The following is a 26550-nucleotide window of genomic DNA, read 5'->3' on the forward strand; positions in this document are numbered from 1 at the left end:
TGTAACCATCATAAACCAGAATCATAGATCACATGTAATCATCATAAACCATAACCATAAATCACATGCATAATAAAATTGAAATAAAATATTGATACTTATCCTTTAATCAATCCTTATTTTCTACCTCTGTTCTTATTTCATACGCACACCAGATGTGTTTCCACACCCAACAAACACCCAATGCCTTCTCCTCAACCATCTATACATACACATAGTGTGCATAACACACGTACAACCACACATGACATACAACACCATGGAATACATGCAACTACACCTGACATACCACACACACACCTACACCCAGTGTACAACACAACACAACACAATACATACTCCTACATCCGGTGTACACCACAACACAATACATACACCTACACCCAGTGTACAACACAACATAGATATGTACACAAAGTACAACACAACATAGATACATACACATAGTACAACACAATGAATACATATGTCACGATACCACGACTACACAATGCACATACATAGTACCACATGCTTGCAACACAACATGTACGACATGCACACAATACCACATGTACACTAGTACCATATGTACAACATGTACACAGTACCACCTGTACACACCACCACCTACACAACATGTCCACAACATCAGATGTACACGACACCACCTACACAACATGTACACAACACCACATGTACATTGCACCTCATGTATAATGTGTACACAATACCACACGTACACAGTACCATATACACAACATGTACACGACACCACATGTACAAAACATCACATGCATGACATGTACACAACACCCCTTGCATACAACACCACATGCACACAGCACCATATGTGCAATCATGCACACGACACCATATGTACATAGTACCACTTGTACAACATGAAAACAACACCATATGTACATAGCACTACATATACAACATGCACATAACATCGTATGTACAAAGCACTACATATCCAACATGCACACAACACCATATGCACACAACGTTTCATATCCATCATGCACACGACACCATATGTACATAGAACCACATATCCAACATGTACATAGCACCATCTATACCCACGACTGAATATAAAATATGCACAACATATACACAAAAATAGCACTGCACATCCAAGACCACACTGCCTCTACCAAGAAACCTTGCTTCCAGTGTCTCTCTGTCATCCATGCTTATACTAGCATGCCACAAATCATGTTGTTTTCATTTCGTTGATGTATCTCTCAACATCAGACTGTCCATAACATAAACATAGACATAGTATAATCACATAATATCAATTCATATCCACATGATACTGACTTCAAATATATGTTAGGATACTCTTCCCACTTGATTCCTCATGAGCCAGGAATCTCTTCATTGCATTCACTTTCATAACCAATCATTCCTCCACAAGAACAATTCCTGATGACCCTGTCAAACAATGGTGTATATATATATATACATAAACATAAAATAATCATGATCCAGTTAGACAATGACATGCATACATTGATATATACATGCATATATAAACATTAGCATAAACATGATCACAACATAGTTACCAAATATCATAAGGTCAAGGTTAAGACAACACCCATTATCCATGCACAACATTGAGAACAATAGTTCCCAACATAGCCAAGGCATATGACGCCTCAAATCCATTTACTTTATCTTTCCTATTACATTTCTCATGATTGTTCTGCTATAGTTCATTTATCCTAATGGACCCAAACAACTCAACTAAATGTCATAATCTTACCTTATCTGCCCTTATGCATGCACGACCTTCATCTGATTCTTTCATTACCTATTGGGTTCCACACAACCCTCCAAAGTTCCATCAACTTTCTTTTTTCCCAACCAATTCTCAAGGCTCAAAACTTAAAAGGCAAGCATAAGAAACAAACAAGAAGAAGACCATGAAAACTAATAACAACATGACACCACAACAAAGTGGCAAGGCCTTGCACCAAACATAAACAAAACCACAAATCAAGATTAACAAATCACAAAATACCAAAATCACAAGACTAAAAATAGACACCGTGACTCAATCCCCACGATTTCCCAATTCTTCCAAAGGAAAGCTCATCCTGAGCCTTCTTTAGAATTTCATGGCAATATCTTTGCCATGCAATCCCCTACATCATATTTCCATAACACATAATTGTTAGTGCATAAATAAATGTAACAATATACCAATTATCTTACCTTGTTGTGTGAATCATGTTTCCTTGTAACTGAAAACACATGTCAGCCACATGTTCCAAAGGTAAAGAAAATGTATCTACTAATTTAAAATCAACCTTTACCAAGAATAACAATCATGTCATACTTCATAGTCAAATCGTAGTCATTAGACATACTGGTACAAATATCACCTACTTACATTCAAGTACATATCAGTTATCTCAACACATATGTGTTAGTACAACCATCTTAAAGCAAGATCATTCCTTCAAGCAATATTACATACACATACTAATATTATGCAATTTATCAAACATTCAACCAACTTGCAAACATAACATGCTAGATCATAATCAAACACTCAACACCAAATATACGACATAAGAAAACTCATACCTTAATATATCTCAGGGGATGCTATCTTGTTTGCACAATCAATCTAGATTAGCATGATATAAATTCACAGTATATCAACCCAAACCTACTTAAGGTCATGATATTCATCCGAATAACTAGTTAACATGTTCACATCATAAGCTCATAAACGATTTCCATTCATGCATAACAATCACATATGCACGGGCAGTCTAGATTAGTACAACACCATATCACCAATATGTTAGCTCATACCTGAATATCGTAACCATAACCATCTACATAGGCCAATCCGGGTTAACACAATACATATAACATCAAGATCCTAAATGAAATAGCCCTAATCATCAAGTTAACTAACATATAACAACAAAAATTTAGCATATAACATAATCATCAACAACATATAACATAATTGTCAAGTTCACTAACATAAAACAACAATAGAAATGCATACAACCACATGTTACTATCATTGATGACTGTCTGACGCATATGCCTATGAATACACTAATCAACTAGCATTTATCATACATGTAATCATAATAATAATAGAATGACAAGCATATTAGTAACCCTAGTGCTTATAGCAAACATTAACCAACATACCTACATGCCCACCGTACAAACCTGTATGATGATGTTCTCTTACCCCAAAGTCCATTTTTGCAAATTCACTTTAATGATCTGCATCTCCTTCTCTATCTCAACCAACACATTAGCATCATAACATAACAATAACATCATGATGGCCTAATTGCATACAATAACCTCACAATGCATGTCTGTCCTACCATACATGCATAACCATAACCATGAAAATGCATGATTAACAACATATATACATTTACATTCATAACAAATGCATCTACAACTAACATGCATTCATGACAAACGCATCCCAACAACAACATCATCAACTTCTGCATGGAAACACAAATGTACAATGAACACTACCATGCATACATAAAATGCACATGGACTACAAGCATAAGGAACACATATGCAACCAACATGAATGCATGACCAACAAACCTCCCATATAGTCTGAGGGGTGTACAATGCTCTAATACCACTCTATGGTATCATATATTACCCAAAGAGAGCGCAACCTGCTCTGATCCACCCTATAATGATGCCCCCCCTCATATCTACCCACTTTCACCAACTTCCGAGGGAAACATAAGATGAGGGGTTACTATGACAAGACTTGACCTCCTAGGTGAACTTAAGGAAGTGGAATCGACTGAAACCCACAACACAAACCTTTTATACCTGCTACAGGACTCCTAAAAGCCTTCCTAGCCATCCCCATGACCAGTCCCTGGGTCCCACTGAGTTTTTTGTGCATGAAACCCATGGATGCTCCCTTGATATGGATAAGGGTGCGTCTGGGAGGCTCCATACACTCCCACAGTAAGGAATGGGTGCGTCTGGGGACTTTTCTCCGCATACATGTGCTTGCTACTTCGGCATTTGTGCCACTTTTCAAGCCTAGAATCTCAGTCACTACCTAGAAACCCTTGTAGCTTCCAAAATCCATAACTTATATGACAACAAGACTTGCAAGCTAAAAACTAGCTCCAAGGCTAGGCTTAACCATCCCCAATTAGGACTAACATTCTGTCAAACACTTAGCATCAATGCAATATACATGACATGAATACAAGACAGAGCATAAATGACTAATAACTCATGTGAGACTTGGCAAGAAGGATCACCGACCTCTTCCCTTAATTGTTTTGACATCAATTAGGTCTTGCATCCATTACCCTTTGAGTTACAAGTAAATACATGAAATAACCATGACTATAACTAGTCACATAACCAATATTATAACCAGCATTAAACCAAGTAAATAAAAATGAGATAACAGTTATTAAGGCCAAATAATAACAAGTAGACAAGAAAGAGAACTTAGCTTTTATTAAACATAGGAAAGATCCAACCAGGTTCAGAATGTCCACGTACCACCCGACCATAGACATGACTAAACCAAATCTTTCTTTCAATCAGTCACCACCATGCCATATTCCAGGAATTAATGTGGGATCTCATGGATAAACCAATCCAAAAAATACCCAAGGGAATCCAATGGTTAAACCACCTCCACCCTCCCCAAATTGTGATCTCATCAAAACCAGCACCGAGATCAAAAAACCAAACAGAGCTTGGAACGCCTCCAAACTCTATCACTATCCTTGAGGAATTTTTCATCTCTTTGTCTCTCAGGCTTTACCGTAATCCACACTAGATCACTAGGCCCTAAATCAAGACACTTCCCTCGGGATTTAACGTGTATCCTACCAAAATTGGTCAAGGGATTCCTAGGCTTTTGGTAATTTTCCTAAGACCACCTCTGCCCCAGATTTTGAAACCATCCAGAAATTCTGAAGCTCAAAACCAAGAAAACAATCACATCAAACAATGGCTAGGCAGAGAAAGGTAACGCAACGCTAAAAACCATTGTCATAACCCGACAAGACCATGCCACCAACAACCAGAGAACCAAATACCAACATGCAAAGCCATGCATGCTAAAACTAACTAGGAAATCACACATGCAATATGTTACCTACAAGTATTCCTACTGAAGTTGCTTGATATTTCTCTTCCTTGCTTTCTCTTTGCTTTTCTTTCTTTTCATTTTCCTTCCTTTGCTTTCTTTTCATTTCCTTGCTCCAAAGCTAGAATGCTCCAAGAAAACTCTAAATGTCCAAGAGTGTGTGAGAGAGAGAGAGAGAATAATGAGAGAGTTCCAAAATTAAACTAACAAAATGTTACACTGACCAAACCTGAGAAAAATCTTTCCAACTAATCCTTATAAGCCCTTTTATCAATGAGGCCTCTATTGTCTTCATTTTCCATTATTTTCCTTCAATTTCCTCCTCACATGCAACCTGTGACCTTTCACCTTCTTTTTCTCCTAATTTCCATTATTTTCATAAATAAATGTGCCAAAATAACTTTTTTTCCTTTTTTAATGTCTTTTCCATTTCCTTTGCCAATTTTCCCTAGCCATAAACACATCCAGTAATTCCCACTAGGATATATTTTCCCAACATTCAGCTTGGAATAAGTGTCCTTTAGCTGTGGCCTTATTTTTCCTTTATTAACTTTTATTACATGAACTTTTAACCACGAGTTGTTACAAATATAATCATCCTATCCCTTCCATTATCAATATAAAGATGAAAGGATATAAAGGATGTCCTTGCCTCAAACCTCTCTAGAGGAGGAAAAGGTGGAGGAAAGTGACCAGTTGATAAGAATCGAAAAGAAAGAAAATGAAATGAGAGATTCCACCCAATTTATCCATCTCTTTGAGAAACCATAGGCCCATAGAACTTGAAACAAATAAGTCCAACTTATTCTATCATAAGCTTTAGAAAAGTCTAGTTTAATGATCATACATGGACGTTTTGTCACCCTTAATAAATGGATGATTTCCTATGGCATAATGATTCCATCCATAATCTGATTTCCTTCCAAAAAGTCAATCTGGTATGATGAAATTAAGACAATGGCATGGAATCATTTGTGGAATGGTTCATGGTGGTTAAATCTCTCCACCTTCCTCTGGTTTATATCCTGGGTGAAAACACTTCCTTGGGATCATCTACATGAAAATGGATATGATGACCCATCATATTGTAATTTATGTTTACAAGTGAAAGAGTTAGCATATCACATCTTCATTCCTTGCCTCTTCACTGAGAGGATTTGTGAATAAGTTTCACATATATTTAGATGTAGCCTACTTTATTTGTGTGACATGAAAAATCTATTGGATCTATGGTTGGATAGAAAGTTTAAAAATACGATTATACTATGAGCTTGGCAATTAGATCTTGGATTTACCCTTTGGAATTTGTGGAAGGAACGAAACCTAAGAGTTTTTGAAAGGAAGAAATGCATAGTTAAAATACTAAAGGAAATCATCCTTTAAAACATTAGAGAGACCATTCTAACATCTCCCCTCGTTTTGGAGAACTAGCAGATAGAGGAGTTTGAATAAATTATCCTTAATAGCCATGAGTTTCACTCATCTATGCTCATCTCTAACCCATATGCTCCATGATTTTTCTCCCATTTCACTAATAATTCATATACCCCACTCCCTGAGCTCGTTCATGAACCTAAGTTTTGATGGTTCCTCTAAGGGAAACCTAGGAGTGGTTGGCTATGGTGGCATCATTCGAGACGACAAATCCTATCCATTGTATGTCTATGCCTACTATTGTGGTGTGACTACAAATAACCTAGCCAAGTTTCTTGCAGTTGAGAAAGGTTTACAAGTCAAAGTTAGAGAGGGCTACCATTTAATTCAAGTTCATGGAGACTTCCAAGTGGCTATACAATGGATACACAAATTGTTGAATGGGTACACGGTACACAAAACCGTTCACAGTTTCAATTTATAGGAACTAGTTACAAACATACAAACTTTATTGTTAAATTTTTACTATATTATTTATTCCCCAACATACACAGTGGGATAGAAACCGTGTAGCAAATGTATTGGAAAAGTCGGGTAGTCTTGAACAACATATGGGATTGGATGAGCCTTAGAGGTTTACATTATTACGAACAGACGTCCAATAGGTAAAGAAGTGGGTGGAACATGACAAATTTGCATCAAGTGATACCCCTGATGAGAGTGATTGTCTTCATTATAGCCCCATCAGAGAGAATGATTAACATGCTCAACCATGGAATGGTGAACGAGTTGGCGTCCATGGGAGCAAGAGATAAGCCATCCATCCATCATATCCTTTCCCTCATGTGGCATGTTCTCGTTTCCTTTTTTAGGGCTTACCTACCTAGGTCTCATTGGGATAAATGTGGGAGGGTGGTTGCAAGTTTTATGGAGTATGGAATTCCTTTTAATCTTAATTTGCAGACCTCAGCAGTTGCAATGACAACGCTCTTTCATGGCAAATTACATGTGGGTGGTGGAGATCCTGACATAGTGCTCATAAGCCTCATTCATGAGCATATCATTGATGGGTTCTATGTGCTTGTTAAATAGTGCACCCAGGAGTACACTTGTCTCTTCATGAATTTGGAATACCTTCACTTCTCCATTTATCGGCTCAACCCCATCATGCTCGTGCCCCATTATATATGCATGAGAAATTTAACAAGGTGGTGACATAGTTATGCAGTTCATATTGTGGAAAAAGGTCTCAGACTGTCGTGTGGTTCCTTGTCATGTAGGATGGTCTATTGGTAGGTGTCTTCTAGACACCCATAAGGTTTGGCTTTGCACTCTCACCTCTCCTCTTACAAGTTATGTTCACATTTTCAACTCAATACCTTGTGGCTTCCCCTTTGTATTCCTGCGAATTTACCTATTATTCAATATTCTTCATGCATTTTTTTACACAATACATGTATCAATCCATGTTTTGAACTAGTGGCTATATTACCGTCTTCATCAAATCAAGTCTTGGATACTATTGGAATTTTTTCTTTTCCCAATTTTGTTTCATGGAGTTTACTACACTAGCACCTTCTTAATTTGGTTTTAATATTGTTAAACATTCATCGAATCACACAAGTGCTCTTAGGGTGTTTGATCCTTAATGATTTGACACCTCACAGGTTGTGGTTTACTCAGAGGTATGCCTTTTGTGTTTGTTAAAATTGAATTGATCTTTTCTCCACTACCTTTCTCTTTATATTCTAGATGAAGTACTCATCCTTTGGGCACATATTTAATGCATAATGTTAAACCTAACTAACTATGTGCCCTTGGTGTTAATTCAGTTTCCCCAGTACACCTTCCCCTATGTTATTATGGAAACACGTCAAATATTGCCCAGTCGTCATGGTGGTTCATATGGCTCCTCTTACTCTCTTCGAAAATGCCTATATGGTAGGGAGTCCATGGCGAACCACTTTGATTCAGTTCCCCCTAAAGTAAGGAACAAAATTCATCATTTTGAAGCGAAGGATTTCGATGACCATCTATACTTTTGTGACTCTGAGATTGGAGGAAATAGCCTTTCAGTGGATCCCAAACCCAAGAAAATTTAAGAATAATAGGATTCACATTCTCAACTCCATCTCTCTATATAAACAACTAGATACTTTGCTCCATGTGGTCATTCATGACAAGCAGGTAGAAAACTACAAACTTTTTGTATGTCAAAAGGAGCTCAAGCAAACTCTACGTTACATTCGCTACAATTTTGATGACAAAGTGGCTAGACTAACAAGGTAGATAGGTTTCTAGTTTTAAATTATAGCACAAAGTCTAATGAGAAATAGGAAGAAGCACCAACAATTATCAATGCTCTTGTTCATAACTCTCCCTTGCCAATCTCCTCTCCTCTCTTCGGTCGTCATTTTTAATTGATGGTTTTTTCATTACTAGTTTTTCTCTCATTGTCATAGTGGGTCCTTGGCACAACATTATAGCACAAAGTTTCATTTTGGTTCCCTCCCTCCATGTGCAGTTCAGCAGGCACCTCCTTACTTATTTTTTTCTTGGGTGCGTTTTGGATGTACCTCCATGGTTTTCATCCTGTTGGCATATCACCAACAAGTCTAGCTTTATCATTTTCTAGTTTTTTATGTTTTTATACTATGTAAACTCTCAAAAGTAGTGATGCTAAATCCTTGTATGTATGTAATTTAAGCTTTGTCTCTAGCATAGTTAAGAATTTTGTTACTAGATCTTAATACCAATTACGAGTCTATTGTATACCCCTAGTTGATGTTATTCCCTCCTAGGGTCTTTCTTTTAGAACATCTGATCTGTTATCCATGTAAACTCTTTTTGACTTAATGGAAAATATTTAAAAAAACTTACCAAAAAAAAATCGTAAGAAACCCATAAAACATTTGGATTATGGAGAGTTTATAACTCAAACTTATGATTCAAAAAAATCCTACCAAATTCTAGACAATTTAAACTAGAAAATATGCCAAAACCCCTTCAAAACATAAAACAAAAACTATCACATTGGTTTCTATCAAAAATATCCCATGAAATTGACTTCTCAACACCCACCACCTGTGTCTCTCTGGATTTGTAGCATTTGGTAGAAAGTCTTTTCCCAAACTTAGCATGTTGACTTTTGCATGTGATATATTAACAACTTTAAAATTCCGCCCATGTAAATATTAAAATATAAAATATATTTATGTATGATATTATCAATTTCATCGAATTACTATAATAAACTTATCTTTTGTAACAACTTATTTTTTATTAAAAAAATATTATTTCTTAAAAATGGTATAAAGTTGTAGACTTTTTAGTGTTAATACACTTAATATATTTTCTAATAATAAAACTATAAAAAGTGTCAATATACTTTTATATATGACAAGATGGAGATTCACCTTCACTTCACTATGGGGACTTTCAATATGTAAATAAGTTTCGTTACAATATCACAGGTCAATACCATGACTTATCAATTAACATATGCACAAAAAACCATTATTCATTTCATATGACACTTATTCATGTGACAATCTTTCAATTAATCAATTTAATTAAAAAGATAAAAATGACCTAACTACTTTGAAGATGATTCTCAATCTTTGATTTGTTAATATTACTAAGAATATTCTAAAATATTCCTTGGAGATTGAATCTTACCACCCACCTAATAATTATTGTTAATTAAATTAAAAATTTTAAACCCTATTTCAAAATAGACTCTTCTTCCTTTGTATAGACATAAAAATATAATAAACTCGTCATAAAATAATAATAAAACATAATTATATTATCATTATTCTATAAATGATTTACAATATTTAAGAATTAGAATCACTATGTTAAAAATATTTTTTACAAAATAATAATATAATTATTTTTTATTGAATTATTTTTATGTTTATCATTTTTATAATACTAATAAATTATATTAAAAAGCAAAGAAATTTATAACAAATTAAAGGAAATAATCATGGGTTTACCAAGGAAATCCCCATTGGCTTACTCTCCACGTGATAGAGGCCACATGTCGTGGAAACTTGAGGCAACCCATGCCTAATCACGTGGGGAAGGACATGGACGGTTTAGATTTATTTGGTGGTTTTATGGTGAAGTTTTTGTTACCCATTAATTACGGTAACTACTCTCCTCCCTCTCCTCCTTCGCCTTAGCCATTTGCACACACATTTTCTACAAGAAAATCTCTATAATTATGAGAAAGTTCATGATACCAAGGTTTTCCCTTCCCCCAAAAAGTTACTATGGTAAATTTCAGTCATAAAAGAGAGTTCTTCTTTGAATGCTATGTCGCTTACTACACACAGTGATAATATTTTTCATTCCAAGTGATAATTGGAATTTTTAATCCATCCTTTGAATATTTTCTTACATCATTAGTTTATTTTTTTTTGCTTACTCTTTAGGGTTAATCTTAGGTTAATTTAACTTATTTCTCCTTGACTTAGTAGGGATCTTCTTTTCCCCTCTCTATCATGGCATCTGTCTACTATGTTTCATGTCTTAAATTTACTCCCTCTCAGGTTTTTGAGGTATATTCATGTCTTTTTGTTCTATGAGCTTTATTAAATTTGATAATTATCCTTTATTTTCCAGTGAAGTTTGGTTACTAAATAAAAACACTTGTCATTTTATATGATACGACTACGTTTTCGTCGTGTCTGCTTCTAGGTCACCTTTGGATCTTACCCTGGTACTCTCTTTCATTAAAATTATTTGGGTTTTTCCTTCTTTCTAAGATATTGCTACTAATAACAATGATATTTAAAGTTTGATACATTTTCGCACTTGGAAGCTCAATAAAGAGGGAATGTGTTACGGGTTTCTTTTTTTCTTGCCAACATCTTCTAGTTACTTAATTTCTTGCACAATGTCCCTAGTGTGGGTTCTAATTTGGAGGATTATACCAATTGGTTAGGCGAATGTCTAGCTAAGTTTATCCTTCTATCATGTTGAACCTTAGCCAATTTTGTATGATTTTTGTGGAATATTTCATGTAGTCGAAAGGGTTACTGCTGTAAATTATTTATCTTTTATATTTTCACATATACATAGAGTTAAATACATGTACACTTAATAGATGTTTCGAGTCTATTTATTAAGGTTTTTCTCTTGAACATTGTAGTATCTCTTGGGCTTGGCTATGGCTATAAGGGAAAATAGTGAGAACTCTGTATAGACTTCGTAAACTTTAAATATTAAATTTATGTTGCAATTTATTTCCTCAGGTACATATGAATGTAGTAAAAATATTTCTTTAGTATGTCTTGAAAATAATTAATTCTTCTTTGAATTTATACGTAGGTGTGCTCAGAATTATTTATGATGGTTATCATAGTCTTACCTCATTGTATCATGCAATTGCCTACCTTTTAACTATACATTTATACACATATACAAGCACCGGATTTTTACAAATATATATCTATAGGCCAAGGTAATAATGTAAGACTCCTATAATCAGGTTTCTACATTTGATCCCCACATATCCATTAATAAAACATACAAGGACTACATGCATTCATAGGTCGGCGCGAAAATCCTCCTTTTTCTTGCTGCCTCTTGCATGCATGCTAAACTTGTCTCTATATTCTACACATACTTTATTTACATATTGTTTCTAGAACTATTTTTGAGGATTATTATAAACAATTATGACTGTATGACAAATTTCTTTATTTACACATGTAAATGTATTCTAAAATTCAGTCCAACGCTGCTATATTCATTTCATTTTGTTTTTATATTAAGTCAAATAAGTCACTCTCTCTCTCTCTCTCTCTCTCTCTCTCTCTCTCTCTCTCTTCCTCTTCTAAAAGGAGTTGATGTTGGGCTCCCATATATGTGTGTGTGTGTGTGTGTGTGTGTGTGTGTGTGTGTGTATGTATATATATATATATATATCTATATATATATATATATATATATATATATATATCACAAAACCATTAAATCACAAAACAATTAGAACCATACTTCATTCATATGCAACATATTCTACAATACCAATCCTAATATTTATAGACAAAAGATTCCACTGGACGAGTTATGTTAGAGCTTAAAACCCTTTTCTTTTAGAAGACCCATGATATCGGCCATTTTGTCACATATGGTCAATAGGCCTTCAAACGGGACCAATTCACATATTTTCACATATTGTCATCATCCCTACATAAATCCCTAAGCATGACTCTGCTGAATACTTGAGTTTGTGCTCATGATTACTGAGTTTCCAAGCTTTTAAGGCCCAATGCACCCTAGCCCTTTAGGGACCATAGTTGACTACCAAATTGACCCTCTATGCACCTATGTTGATCACTAGCAGGTTGCTCAGTCTTAGGGGTGCACTGATTCTAGAAATTCAAGAAAAATAAAAAGAACCCCAAAGCTTCCTCTTCTAGAAGCTTCTTGAGGTTGTTCAACCATTTACCTTGGATAAGAGTCTCTAATCCTATCATATCCTACCTTGAATTTTTCACCTATTATCCCTTGATCTCATCCTCCGATCTCAAGTGGAACTCAAGCCCAGATGGGTAAATGGATAAGAATCCATGAACTACCTCACTCATCTATATATTTACAGCCATCCATGGGCAAGGGGTTGGCTTTTGGATATTGATTCTACCCTCATGTTGTTGTTTTGAGAGTCATTATTCCATGCATTGGGGTGACATAGAGGCATCATTTATGGCAAGGAAAGGACAAGTCAACTTGGGGAGCGCTTCTACAACATCAACTCCTAGCTTTGGTCGTAACTCTCTCCATTTCTATTAATAGAAAGAGTCAAATATCTTCCTATATATGATGTTATGAGTTCATGTATTTCAATACCATGTTGATCTATTGAATGATGTGATTGGATTATGCTACATATATGTTGTAGATCTTTGGTTTGTCTTGTTTGATTGCGTAGTTTTGGCTTAATGGATCCTAACCCAAGTTTAGAGTTAAGTTTGCCAAAAAAATCCCTACACTACTAGCCCTTTCAGCATTAACCCATAGAACGCAGACTGAAGTCTCACCCAAAGTAGTATGGAGGCATACTCGAACCAAGTTTCTACACCCAGAGATGAGTGTGAGGTCATCTTATGCCCTAAACCTACCTTCACGCAAATCGTTAAGCCTTTAAGACTTATCAATATAACTTCCTTTAACCAACCTCTAGACCTTTGCAAAGGTCTCCGACTATCTTTCGCGGACCCTAAACATGTGAATCAACCACGTATGCACCTCTTTGATTACTCCTAATTCTGTATTTAACCAGATCGACTTAAGTGTTAGATAACTTTAACATGCAACAAGATATTCTTCGTGTAAACAGTTACTATTACTTGTGTTCATATAACAATAAAAATCATGTAAAGTCGCGCATCAATACAATGTTAATTCATAAAACCCATCATTCATCATAACATAATTGCGCATTCATTCATAACAAAATGAAATAGATAAACACAGGAATTTCTAGAATAATCTCTTTATCAATATTTCAGTTCTTCTTACAGACTCAAGACTTCCCTACGCACTTAGCTGCAGGGGTCCCCACACTCAGCTATGGACTCTACTTTAGGCGTCTACGCACATATCTACAAAGCCTCTCTTCTACTATAAGACTTCTTCACTCTTTCTTCTACTGGCCCATTACATTCATCTTCAACCTTTGTTACCTACCTTAGACTCTCTAAGACTCTCCTCCTTATATAATCTCATGGTCCGCGGACCATGGATAGTTCTATACAAGCCGACACAACTTACATAAAATAAAGGTAAAACCATTTATGACACTTTACTATCTACGCACTCTACAACCACAAATTACAGATATTTTACATTCTTTACAACAAAACTTGGGCTTTTTGCCCCAAAACTTGGGCTTTTGCCCCAAAATTGACCCTAGGGGACCTTGTCCCAACAATCCCCCAACAAAAATATCGTGACTCGCCCTCGAGTCACTCTGCTAGAGCAGAGATCTTACTACGAAGACCTCCCAACTCCACTTTTGCCAATGCTACCTCAGTCGCGCTCTACGTGGCTACCTGTTTGATCTGCTCCACCAACTACTATGTTGTTGGTCCTACGATGTTTTCCTTGATCTTCTACTGCATTATATGTGGGCTTTCTAACTTCTCCTTAATGTTCACGAAGATAATATAGGCTTCATCCAACCAAGGCCCCAATCTGGCCTTGAGGACCGCCTCTTTCCTTTGCGCTACTTCCGCTTGTTCCAGTAGTTGTTTCGCCTCATGCAGCTTGGTCAATCGTTGTGCTATAGCAATGGTACACATCATCGCTCTTGCTTCATTATACCACTGTTGCAATTCATGAGATTTTGTGTTTAACCTCTATAGGTTAGGATCTTCCTGCAGCATCGTGACTACCTCCATGGACTGCTCAAAGAGCGTGGTAACATCTACCACCGCAACATCCATTGTTGCAATGCCATCCTTTACAGTAGCTTCGCGCTATTCTCTGACCTCTAGTGGAGTTGAAGGCTATGACTTCAACTCTAGCTCTGTAATTCTCAGGTTCAATTCAAACTTAACCTTGCCTACTTTCGTCTTCTTGTCATGCACAGCTGCAACGAACTTCCTGATCTTCGCCTCCAACAATGCTTCCTCTGGGATATGCAGTTTAGGGACTGTTATGCATGCCTCGGCCACCATGACTCTAGTGTGTTCATTTTGTGCCTGGACTTTCTTCCATACTTCCAGCGCATCTATTTTCTCCATGAACATTTGTTCGTTGTTGACCTTGTACTTGCTGATCATGCTCAGTGCGCACTGCTCCCGGGCCTTAACCTCTACTATAACACCTGCTTGCAGTGTGTGAAGGAACTCACTAGGTAGCGTAACTAGGTTGAGGCCAATATTCTTCAAGGAGCTGACAATAGCCTTGTCAGTGACCACCTCTGCACTCAAAGGTCCATTAGGTAGTGAAACTGCCCAAAGATCCATTGACCGAACCATCTCTGCTGCTTGAGTGGTCCCGGGTGCCAAACTGGTTGATGCAGCACTACTTTGTCCTGCACCTGCCTGGATTCTGGATTTCTAGATCTGCAACTCACGCAGATCCTTCTGTATGGTGCTCAGTGTCTGCTTCTGCTACTGCTCAAACTACTGCAACAATTCTGCTGTTGTATCCCGCACCTTATCATTGATTTCATCCAAATCACCATTCGTCAAGGTAATCGGATCTAGCGACGACTTGGTGGCTTTCGAATTATTTCTCTATCCTTCCTTCTCCTACTCCCTATACCGCTTCACTCAGAAGGGAGTGCTCTCCTACTTATCTTTGCCACCCTACTCTGACCACTCTTCTTCCTTTGTTTGGGGCAAAGGATATTTCTGACTTCTTTTGGAGTCGTGCTCTTCCTACTCTACTTGTTCCTTTTTGATGCACTTCACTTCTGCCCAAGCCTTCTCCTCAACCTCTTTCTTCCTCTTCTTAGCCAACTTATGAACCTTCTATCTGACCGCTTTCTTTTTCTTTTTCTCTGCGAACTTGCTAGTCCCAGCAGCCACATCGGAGGTAGAATGTCACTCTGTTGTCCAACGCTTTATGGCCTCTACAATAGCGTCATCTGTACCCAGGTAGGGTAAGTCGAACCATTTCTACTCAGGGTCCTTTCGCACCCGTATGTAGACATGGTGGAAGTCCGCTTTGAACTCCGCGTACCCTGAAAGTTGCTTGAACATGGTTGGTGACAACCACAGCTTTTGGTTGATGGCCATGTCAATGCTCACCTCCATTAGTACCCAAAATATTTTTCTCTCTGTGACCCATGCAACATCTTTTGTGGCCCAAAGAGATGCAAACTTTGACGCTTCTGGTAAATCCTTCTCGACGGGAGGAAACTAGTTGTCCTCCAACAACTCCCATGCAACGAGCACAATCGAGAGCAACATCTGCAAATAGTGAAAGGTCTTACTATCGTCCTTTTCCTCTCCACAGTTCGCGAGGAACTTGCTACACAAGTAGTGTGCCCAGTTGAACTATATGCCCTCTACGCACTGAGCTGCTAACGAAACCGCTGGTGTTGGCACCTTGTCTGTGCGACATTTTCTCATCACCTTGCTAGCCAAAATTTTCGTGGAAACCTTCACTGTGGGGTCAGTTATGCTAGTAATCGAATACCCACGTTGCTTTTTGACAAGTTTAGACTTGTCCTTCATCTTCTCAACGAGGTTACACTCACTCATTTTTCTGCCAAATGCCTTGACTAGATTCATTCCAGAATGTGGTAATAATATGATCTGATGGATCAGCATATCGATGATGGGAATCAGCTCGTTCAACCGTAAGCACCCATCATGGACTATGAACAACAATTTCTTAATGATAGTCATATTTATCATGGCGCAGTGGTAGTGGGGCACCCATAGCAAGTTCAACAACCCCGACTTGTGGACTCCGTGAATCCATTCCACCAGCTCCAATGCAGTGACACTAGATTCTTTGTAAAAAACCCTCTTCATGGAGGTGTCTGTAGCAAGTTGGGGGAACCTCACGTGGTCCACCAAATCCCAATATTTGAGTTTCAAATGTGGGATCCGCACCAAGTGTGAACCTTCAAAATTTATATTCTCCGGTAGCAGGGGTGTGTTAAGGAGGAAGTGTCCATCATCTGGGTCCTTCAGGACCTTTACTTTACCATTGCGTAGAGGGATATACTCTGGTAACCTATAAATAGGGTCCACCCCCTCAACGTCGATATATTTCGTGCCTTCTCCTGCTTCCATATCCACCACTTTCCCCTTCTCTTTCGCGCTTGGATTTTCTTTTCTCTGATCCTATGTAGTTGCATGCTTCCTTGGTGACTCATGCACTAGCATCGACTTCTTTTTCATGTCCTTCTTTTTCTTGGGGACCTCCTTTGTCAGCTTAGGCGACCTCAGCACCATAGGCACTGCTGTTGGAAACTCCATACTCATCACTTCAGGAGCAACTCGCTCAAATATGATAGCTTCCCCAATACTAGTGGTTTCTATTGGACCTGATCCTAATATGATATTGTGAATAAGCTTTATGTCCGACTCTAGATACTGATCGAACACGGGGCTTGCGAGCAAATCCTTAGAGAATTCACGGTTCATGCACAACAGACATCACAATATAGAAATTCTCAGAATGCAAAGTTTTTCTCGTTGGATGTCCACGCGTAATTTATAGATGAATTCAAATTCAAATTCGACCATTCCTCCCAAAATCTGTCCATAAATGCGATATTTCTAGAAGATTTCCAAAGATTTCACTCTTAAATTCAACCTTAAATGCCTTAAATGCCACCCCCCACTCCTTTTAACTGTCTCCTAGCAGTCAAATCATGAATAGTAATGGTCACATTTTCGCTGTGATGTGCGGCCTCCACTCCTATAGCACAGCTCCCTTCGCGCTTCTTCTAGTACTGTGACATCCTCCTATTTCGTGCAGACCTCTTATCATTCAGCTCCAAAACTCGGGTCATGTAGTTTATAGTCCCGTGCCTCCTTGTAGCTTCATGTAGCTCTAAGAATATGCTACCATCATGTAGTCATTGGGTTGGATCCCTGGTGTATGGCTTCAATTGGATTCCATTTACCTTTCCTGGAAATGGATCTCCATTCAATTTCACAAGCTGAACTACTCCACCATCGGTAATCTCTTTGATCACATATGGCCCCATCCAGTGCAACTGATTTTTTCCTTGAAACTTATCAAAATTACTGTCATATAGTAAAACTAAATCATTTACCTTGAAGGTGTGCAGTTTGATGTGTCGATCGTGCCATGCCTTTTTGCATTCCTTATGAACATGCTAATGGAATCCAGCCAAAAATCTATCCTCCTTGAATTCTGTCAGTTGCACGAGCCTCTCTTCTAAATCTTCGTTGTCCACCATCCCTGTGAACGCCGTTATGTGTAGACTATGAACAACGTGCTCCATAGGCATTACAGCCTCTACACCATAGACCAACCTAAACAATGTCTCACCAGTAAGCTTTTTACAAGTAATTCTATAAGCCCATAACACAGCTGGTACGCGCACATCCCAATCATTCCACTATGCATTGAAAACATTTGTTAGCGCATTCTCCAATATCTTATTAAATGCCACAACAGTCCCATTAGTCTGAGGATGATATGGCGTACTCTTCTGGTGATAAACCTGGAACTCCTCAGCGTTGATTGTTTCGTTGAGGAAGTGCGTACCACAATTTCTCATTAAAATCTTCAGGCAACGAAACCTAGTCAACACATACTCAAATTGAAATTTTGTTGTTGTTTCCCCCTTACAGTCCTTTACAAGTTGTGCCTCCACCCATCTCGTTAAATACTCGATCATGGTGATGATATACCACGCACCTGTCTTCTTGCCTGGAGGTTGAATCGATCCTACAAAATCAATTTCCCATTTCTCAAATGGCTACAATGATACCTTTAGATTCAAAGGCATCTCATCCCTTCGCGATGGCCTGCCTATTCTTTGACATGCATCACATGCCCTACAATATGCTTTGGAATCCTTATGCAATGTTGGCAACCATAGCCCAATGCATAAAATCTTCTACAATGTTGTTTTTCCTGCATAGTGGCCTCCCATAGCTCCTCCATGAGCTTCAACAAGGATACTATTTCATTCAAAATCATGCACATAGCGTCACAGTATCTCGTCTGATCCGATCTTATACAAGTGACCTGCAATAACAAAAAAAATTTCCTCGCACGCCACCAATTCCTTCTTCTGTTGATGTGTGTATCCTTTTGGAGCCGTTACTATAGTTAGGAAGTGAATAATGGATGAAAAATGGTTGTCTGCTATGCGCACCTCAAAGAGATGTGTGTTAGGAAGTCCTTCCTCCGAATTTGTAGGATCCTCTCTTGTTTTAATGCGTGACAAATGGTCTAGCCCTACATTCAATCATCGTGGCTTCACAATTACTTCGAAATAATATTCCTAAAACAATAGTAGCCATCTACATATTGTCCCCCACAACACAAGCTTGTTGACTAGGTGCTTTAATGCAGAATGGTCTGTATACATCTTCAAGTGTCCACCTAGTAAGTAATGTCTAAATTTCTAGACCATGTGCACCATATCCAACCCTCTGTGCTCTATCATGGAATAATTCTTTTCAGACTTAGACAACTTCCTTCTTGCAAACGCGATAGGGTGATCCAATTCTCCTTCACCAGCCTGTGTGAGCATTGTTCCCAGCGCAATGCATGATGCATCCACAAGCACATGAAACTCCTTCTTCCAATCCAAGATGACTAGGATCGGCGCGATGACCATTTTCTCCTTCAATACATCCAGACTCCGCTGACATTCTTCATCCCAACAGAATGTAGCATCCTTCTTCAATATTTTTTCCATCGGCACGATAATCTGGGGATAACTCTTGATGAACTTTTGATAGTATCCAGTATGACCCAGTGTTGCGCGTAGCTATTTAACACTCCTTGGTGCCTCCAAATTAATTATGAACACGATTTTAGTAGGGTCCACCATTAATCCATGTCTCCATATTACATGACCCAACAAGATTTTGAAGGGGACGCAAAATAAGCACTTTTTCAAGTTTAGTGCGATCTAATACCTCTGGCATGTATCCAACATCAAGCGCAAACTAGCTACATGGAATTTTACCAGTCCAAACACCATCCAATCATCAAAATATACCTCCAAAAACTTGTGAATGAACTCTTTAAACGCCGCAATGACTATGCGCGAGAAGATTACTGGCGCATTCTTAAGTCCAAAATGCATTACCGTATACTAAAAGCATCCCCACTCAGTCACAAAGGTAGTCTTACTCTTGTCTTCTGGCATGATCTTTATCTGATGGTATCCAGATAACTCATTAGTGAATGAATAGGCCTCCTGCTTGCCAACATTATCCAGCACGTCATCTGTGAACGGAGTTGGGAAAGGATCATGAACGCAAGCATCATTCAGCTTCCTGAGATCTACGTAAATCCTTATTTCATGCTTCTACTTCTTTTCCTGAACTACCATTGGACTCACCCAATCAGATTCCTCCACAGGTTCAATAATACTTGCCGCAAACATCTTGTCCAACTCTAAGCAGACCTTTTCCTTGTCCTTGTGATTAAGGCAATATGGCCTTTGTTTAACAGGCTTCATGTCTGGTTTCAAAGTTATTTTCATCACTCCTAAATCGCCTATGATACCTTTTAAGTCTGAAAACTTTATGGGAAACAGATCTTGGTATTCATGGAGCAACTCAACGACCTTATCCACCATAGCATCATCCCAGTAGTCCCCTATCTTCACAAAATTTGGCTCCACTTTTGTGCCAATGTTCACTTGTATGGTTTTCAGTGGCGCAATGATATCAATATTTTCTACTTGTGGTCCCTCAACTTCATGGTGACCTTTGGCCTCTAGGATATTAATGTTCCTTTTATCCTCGTCTTCTTCTTTAGCAGTCACATTATAGCACTCCAACGCATGGCACAGCTGGGTGGTCCAATCTGGTTGAATCAAATCCAAGGGATCTCGCAGTATTCTGAAGATCATTGCCTTGACCTCTTGCAATGCTTCGTCAATGCATTCGAATCCATCCTCAAAGCTGAATGTCAGCAAAAATCCCTGTCTCAAAATATCCCACTCGTCAGTGCCATGGCGGTGCTGTATTTCTAGGTACCATTTCATTGGTATTACATCCAAAGTGTTACTAAACAAATGCATCCACTCCAGTTGCATCTCTGCTCCATAAGAGTCAGTCCATTTTGCTAAGTGATCATGTGGATCACTCCTCCCATCATATTTCTCTGTCAATTTCACTTTTGAGCGACCAACTACAACCTCATCATTCTTCGTTATTCATGCCATCCATCAAAAATGTCTTTATGTGTACCCCACCAAGCGATGCTTCTCAGGCACTTCCCTTTCAAATGCATCCAAAAATTTATCTACATCAGTTACACCATCCTAATAAAGAAAACACCTTACCTCTGATGATACACAGCACAGTGATTTAGTCATCATGTTACAGCGTAGCGCAGATACTTCATGCAACCTATTTTGCCAGTGTTCCAACTCCTCGTCTGAATCTAATGTACAGGAACTTTCGCGGTCCAATGCAATGCATCCATCTGCTATTGGATTCACCCAATCTTGGTATCACACTGTTATTTTGTAGATTTGTTCCAAATCATCGTCACTTTTGTAATTGCGGACCGGTTCAGTATAGTGGTCCTTAAGCAAGGTCCAAAGGTATTACTACACGGAGCGATTTCCTCTCAAATGACATTGTCCGCTTCTTCAAATTCATTACCCCATTCATGTCAATATCCCAATCCATCCCAAGGAGTGTGGGGTAGGGATTGTTGTCATCGACAATCTCTATTACTTCGAAATTAGCCAACGCACTTGCGCCTTCAATATCTACTATCACCCCTTGCAATCTTCCCATGGGGATAATCTTATGTTGATTTTCCATCCTCAATTGAATTGGAGACCACTGCAGCACATGTCTCCCCATTCTCTCCCATGCATGTTTAGGCAAAACATTCGCATCTAATCCCAAGTCTAGAATAACTTGATCCATTTCATAATATCCTATTTTTGCAGTGAGCCTCATCTCACACCATGTTCTTGCCTTATGATTACCAATTTTTCTGACTACGCACAGTCCTTCAAGAGCATTTGCTTTACTGACACATTTATTTATCAATTCCTGTAATCCTTTCACAACCTTGCTACCATGAAGCAGCTTCATACTTGTCTCCAGGAACGTGGTAAGCATGGGGGGGGGGTCCATTTCTTCAACATCCGACCCTGAATTCCTGAAGTAGAGGCCTTAGCGAAGCTTTTCTTTGCTTCCATAAACTTTTCTTTCGCACGCTCCAGATCAAACACAGCCTCCTTTTTTGGAGCTTTGCGGACCCAATCACTTTCTTCAGGCTGCTTTCCTTTATCCTTGCCAGCCATGATTCCGCTTCACAGCACAATATTCACATTTGGATCCTCTTCATGAGGTTTAGCCCTCATCATCTACAGGTTCTAGGTAGGTTGTTGAGGTTGTGCCCTCTTCTCCTGCATTTTAGCTATCAATACAGGGTAGTATTCTATCACGTGGTCAAACTGTTGGTATTATGATACAGGCGTTATCCTTCATGGTATCTCACTCATATGAAAGATCACGATGCAGCATGTCAACAACAAATAATTACAGATCAGACTACAGAGAATGAAGAAAGAGAGGTATACACAGGTTTACCTTAACCAAGCTGCGTATACATGTAGATTCACTGAAAACAAGTCGCGTATACGTACACACGCACTTTCATAGAAGGAAAAGCGCGCATATGTTGGAAAACTAAGTTTTTGGTTTGATGTATTTGGTCCAAGGTATTTTGATCCATGGTATTGGTCCAAGGTATTTGGTCCGAGGTATTGACCCTAGGTATTTGGTCCAAGGTATTGGTCCTAAGTGGTTTTGATCAATGGTATTGAGAAAGGCCTAAAACTATATAAGGAGGATAATATCATTAGGCCAATGCGTGCAAGTATCGAATATCTGATAAAGTGTGAGATTTAGTATGCAGGTTATTGGCTTATAGTGCTTTGCTTGATCTGAACCAAGGATGAACCTTAGCGATTGATGAGGGATAAGATCTAATGATGGATTGGGATCTTAAGACTTGAAATGAATTATCATTATGTGGTTTGATCTTGTATAGTCTAGATCTTAATACTGACGCATGTGTTATTCTGTAAATGTTATGATCTGGGTATAATTGAAGTCTGGAATAGCTGCAAAATTATGAAATAATATTTACAGATGTTTACGCTGTTTGGATTTGATAAACACGCATATACACACTGGTTCGACACATGGAAGTATCGTATACCTTATGAAGTATGTTTTAGTTGTTTCTGTTCGCTGTTGCAAAGTTCTGGGTTCTGTTTTGCATTTTGGTGACTGTATTCTAGTGACATGTTCTGAATGATCAGATTCAGATTATGGTGATTGAGTTTCAGTGATTGGTTGATGCAAATGTACTTGATGATTTTTTTGTAGTTATGATGTTTTTGATGGGTCCAGTATGAAAATTCAATGAAACGTGGCCTTCAGCTTGTGGTGTTGTGTTCCAGGAGTATCTAGTCTAAAAATTCATGAAACATGGTCCTTGTTAGAAGAGTGGAGTTTTTTGTAGGGTAGCACCTATGTACTAGTAAACATATTGGCTAGTACAAGAGCTAGGGGGTTGTAGCTCCCTTCCAGTAGTAGCTAGAGAATGAGAGAAGGTTGTAGCCTTTTGCAGGTGGGTGCCTGTGAACTGGTATGAGTCTACACCAGTACAAGATTGTAGATAGATTTTATTATTATTAAAAGAAGACAAAGACGATAGCAACAGGTGGTTTTCACCCACATTAGGTTTCCACCTTATATCTTGTTGTTCATGTGTGTTTCTTATGTGTGATACTTTATTCTGCTTTTACTACACTGTCTAATACATCTCTGATATACTGGTTAAAGTTCAATACAAGATAAATTGTCAAAATCAAAATTTCTCTACATATACGTTGGTTGCTTTAAGTACAGTCACGTGTACATGCTAGTTCACTTAGCTGAAGTAGCGTATACAAATTTGTTTGGGAAATTAAATTATTGATCTGATAATACTGATTCACCCCCTCTCAGTGTTATTTCCAACAGTTGGTATCGAAGAAGGTCCTTCAAAAGAAGCTTGATCGCTTGAAGGGAGATCCATCATCACGAGTAATTAAGAAAGTGTGGGATCCATCAGACTGCCAATATTTGAAGGGAGCAACTTTGTTTATTGGAAAATAAGAACTACTGCCTATCTACAATCACTTGGATCAGATGTCTGGGAAATTTTGGAAGGAGGATATACATTTCCAACAGCAATTCCTACAAATACGGCAGTGTTACAGATCCATTTGGGCACATCAACCCCAACTTACAGATCAATACTATTAGGGCCCATCAACCCCTAATGCAGTTGTTACATGCCCTGAAGAAGTTGAACATCAGAATGCCTCACTTCCCAAGAAGTCTCATCACTGAAAACATCCAAAAACTATCTCTAAGAATATCAGTGCAGGTAGGCCTTCATTAGGCTGTGCTGCAATACAAACCATACACTGTCAGGGTGCTATGAAGTGCACTTGGTCCCTCTTTGGCCTGTGCTGGGCGAATTTGAGCAAATTTCCATCAGGGTTTAAAGATTCATTATCCATTGGAAGCCTCTAGAAGTTTCTCAAGGCTAACCACTCCTTTGAGTTTGCATTTGGATGAGGAAGGGAGTTAAGGAACATCAATCCCCTGTCCCTTCTTCCATGGAACTAATTTCTAAATTTAGAAAGGTATTCATCATCACCATTGATGGCATAACCTCCTTCGTTCACCTATAAAAAGACCACTCATATAAGTGATCAGGGGGCTGGAAATTGTAGAGAGATGTTGTTGGTATGAGTTTTGAGCTGATTGCAAGTATTGTAATGATGTCAAAGTGTCTTTCTTGTTGTGAGGAGAGGATGGGATTGAACTAGAAGAATGATGTTGAATCAGGCAAATTGGGTTGTAATTCTTCCTTTTACTAATAAAGTATTCAAAGCTTTTTCCATATGCTTGTATTGTCTTTTGATGCTTTCATATGCTTATCATGTATCTGATTCCATGCTATTTTTAATCAATAGATCATTATCATATGCTTTGATGGGTTCTTGTTTCTGTCTGTTTGCAGGTACTTCTCAAGCGGCTTAAATACGAGAAGGAGCAACAGAATCGGTCAAGGGAGACAAGGAACAAGTGAAAGCTACAAGTAGGTTCTCTGTTCTCTTATTTTATCTATTGTTTATAGGAAAGATAGAGAATACTTTGTACTGTTGTTTCTAGATTGAGCTACTAGTCTAGAGGGTTAGGCATTTGTCCAAGAACACTAAATTTTCCCAAAAAAAATTGACGACTCCACTGGGGAAACTAGATTATCCATCTTAGTAGCTTATCAACCTCTTAAGACATTTCTACATACTTTACTTATGTTCATTGATTGTTTTTAGTCCTCTTTCATTGAAAATTGAGTCGAAATTGCGTCAAAATTGCCTTCAAAATTGCTCACTATCATTAGCGCAGTCTAATGAAGGAAACAATGCATTTCAATGTGCTTCCCACATAGATACAGAGTGATTCAATTCATTGTCTCTAACTTCTGCCTGCGCTAATCCCTTGAGGGTCAGTTTCCCATCTAGGAACTGAATGTTTTTGCTAATTTTCTCTTGTTTGAATCAGCTGTTGAATGTCAATGACGTTTTGTCTCTGAAAATAGTTTTTCATCTCCTTAATTTGGCCCTACTTAGACTAGGATTGATAAATGTTTCTTATGTATTTACTTTTTCATTTTCAATCTATAGTTGAAAATTAGTTTTAATCGATTGATCTTTAGCAAATGAAAGTGTAGTAAAACCGACTTTTCCTTCGAAAGTTGAATTGTCGTCAAATATTCATTCATAAAAGATCGATTGGTTAATATGTGCATATGTTTAGTCTTTTCATTGAAAGTGTCATAATTCCTCATTTCTTTGAAAACGAAAGTGTCATAGAGTCTTCCTTTCCTTGAAAAGAAATTGTCGCAAAATCGTCATTTTTATTAAAAGAGTTCGTTGATTGTTTGTGCATAAGTTTTCTTTTTTAAATCATTCACATAAGGGGAAATTGAAAAGAAATACATGCATTTGCATTGAAAAGAGTTTGTGTGTGCTAAAAGGAATAGTGTAGGGAATTTGCATTTAGATTGTGCTTTTTGTTCTATGATCAAAAGAAATCCGATTGCTCTATCCGTAAGTAGTTAGGATTTTCACTTTTAAAACTAAATGGAAAGAATGCATATTATGATAGTTTCATTCCTAGGAATTTTAGAATACATCATGTGGTGAACTCGAAAGGCAAATTCCTAAGCAAGATCAACTTAAAATAAAAATCAATTACCTAATGGAGCATTTTCATTAATGAAAACATTTAGTCGTTGTAGGCTAG

This window comes from Pinus tabuliformis, chromosome 5_2, assembly GCF_031772625.1.
Source record: "Pinus tabuliformis cultivar Carrire ecotype Pingquan chromosome 5_2, CPIR1, whole genome shotgun sequence".
NCBI classification, from domain to species: Eukaryota; Viridiplantae; Streptophyta; class Pinopsida; order Pinales; family Pinaceae; genus Pinus; species Pinus tabuliformis.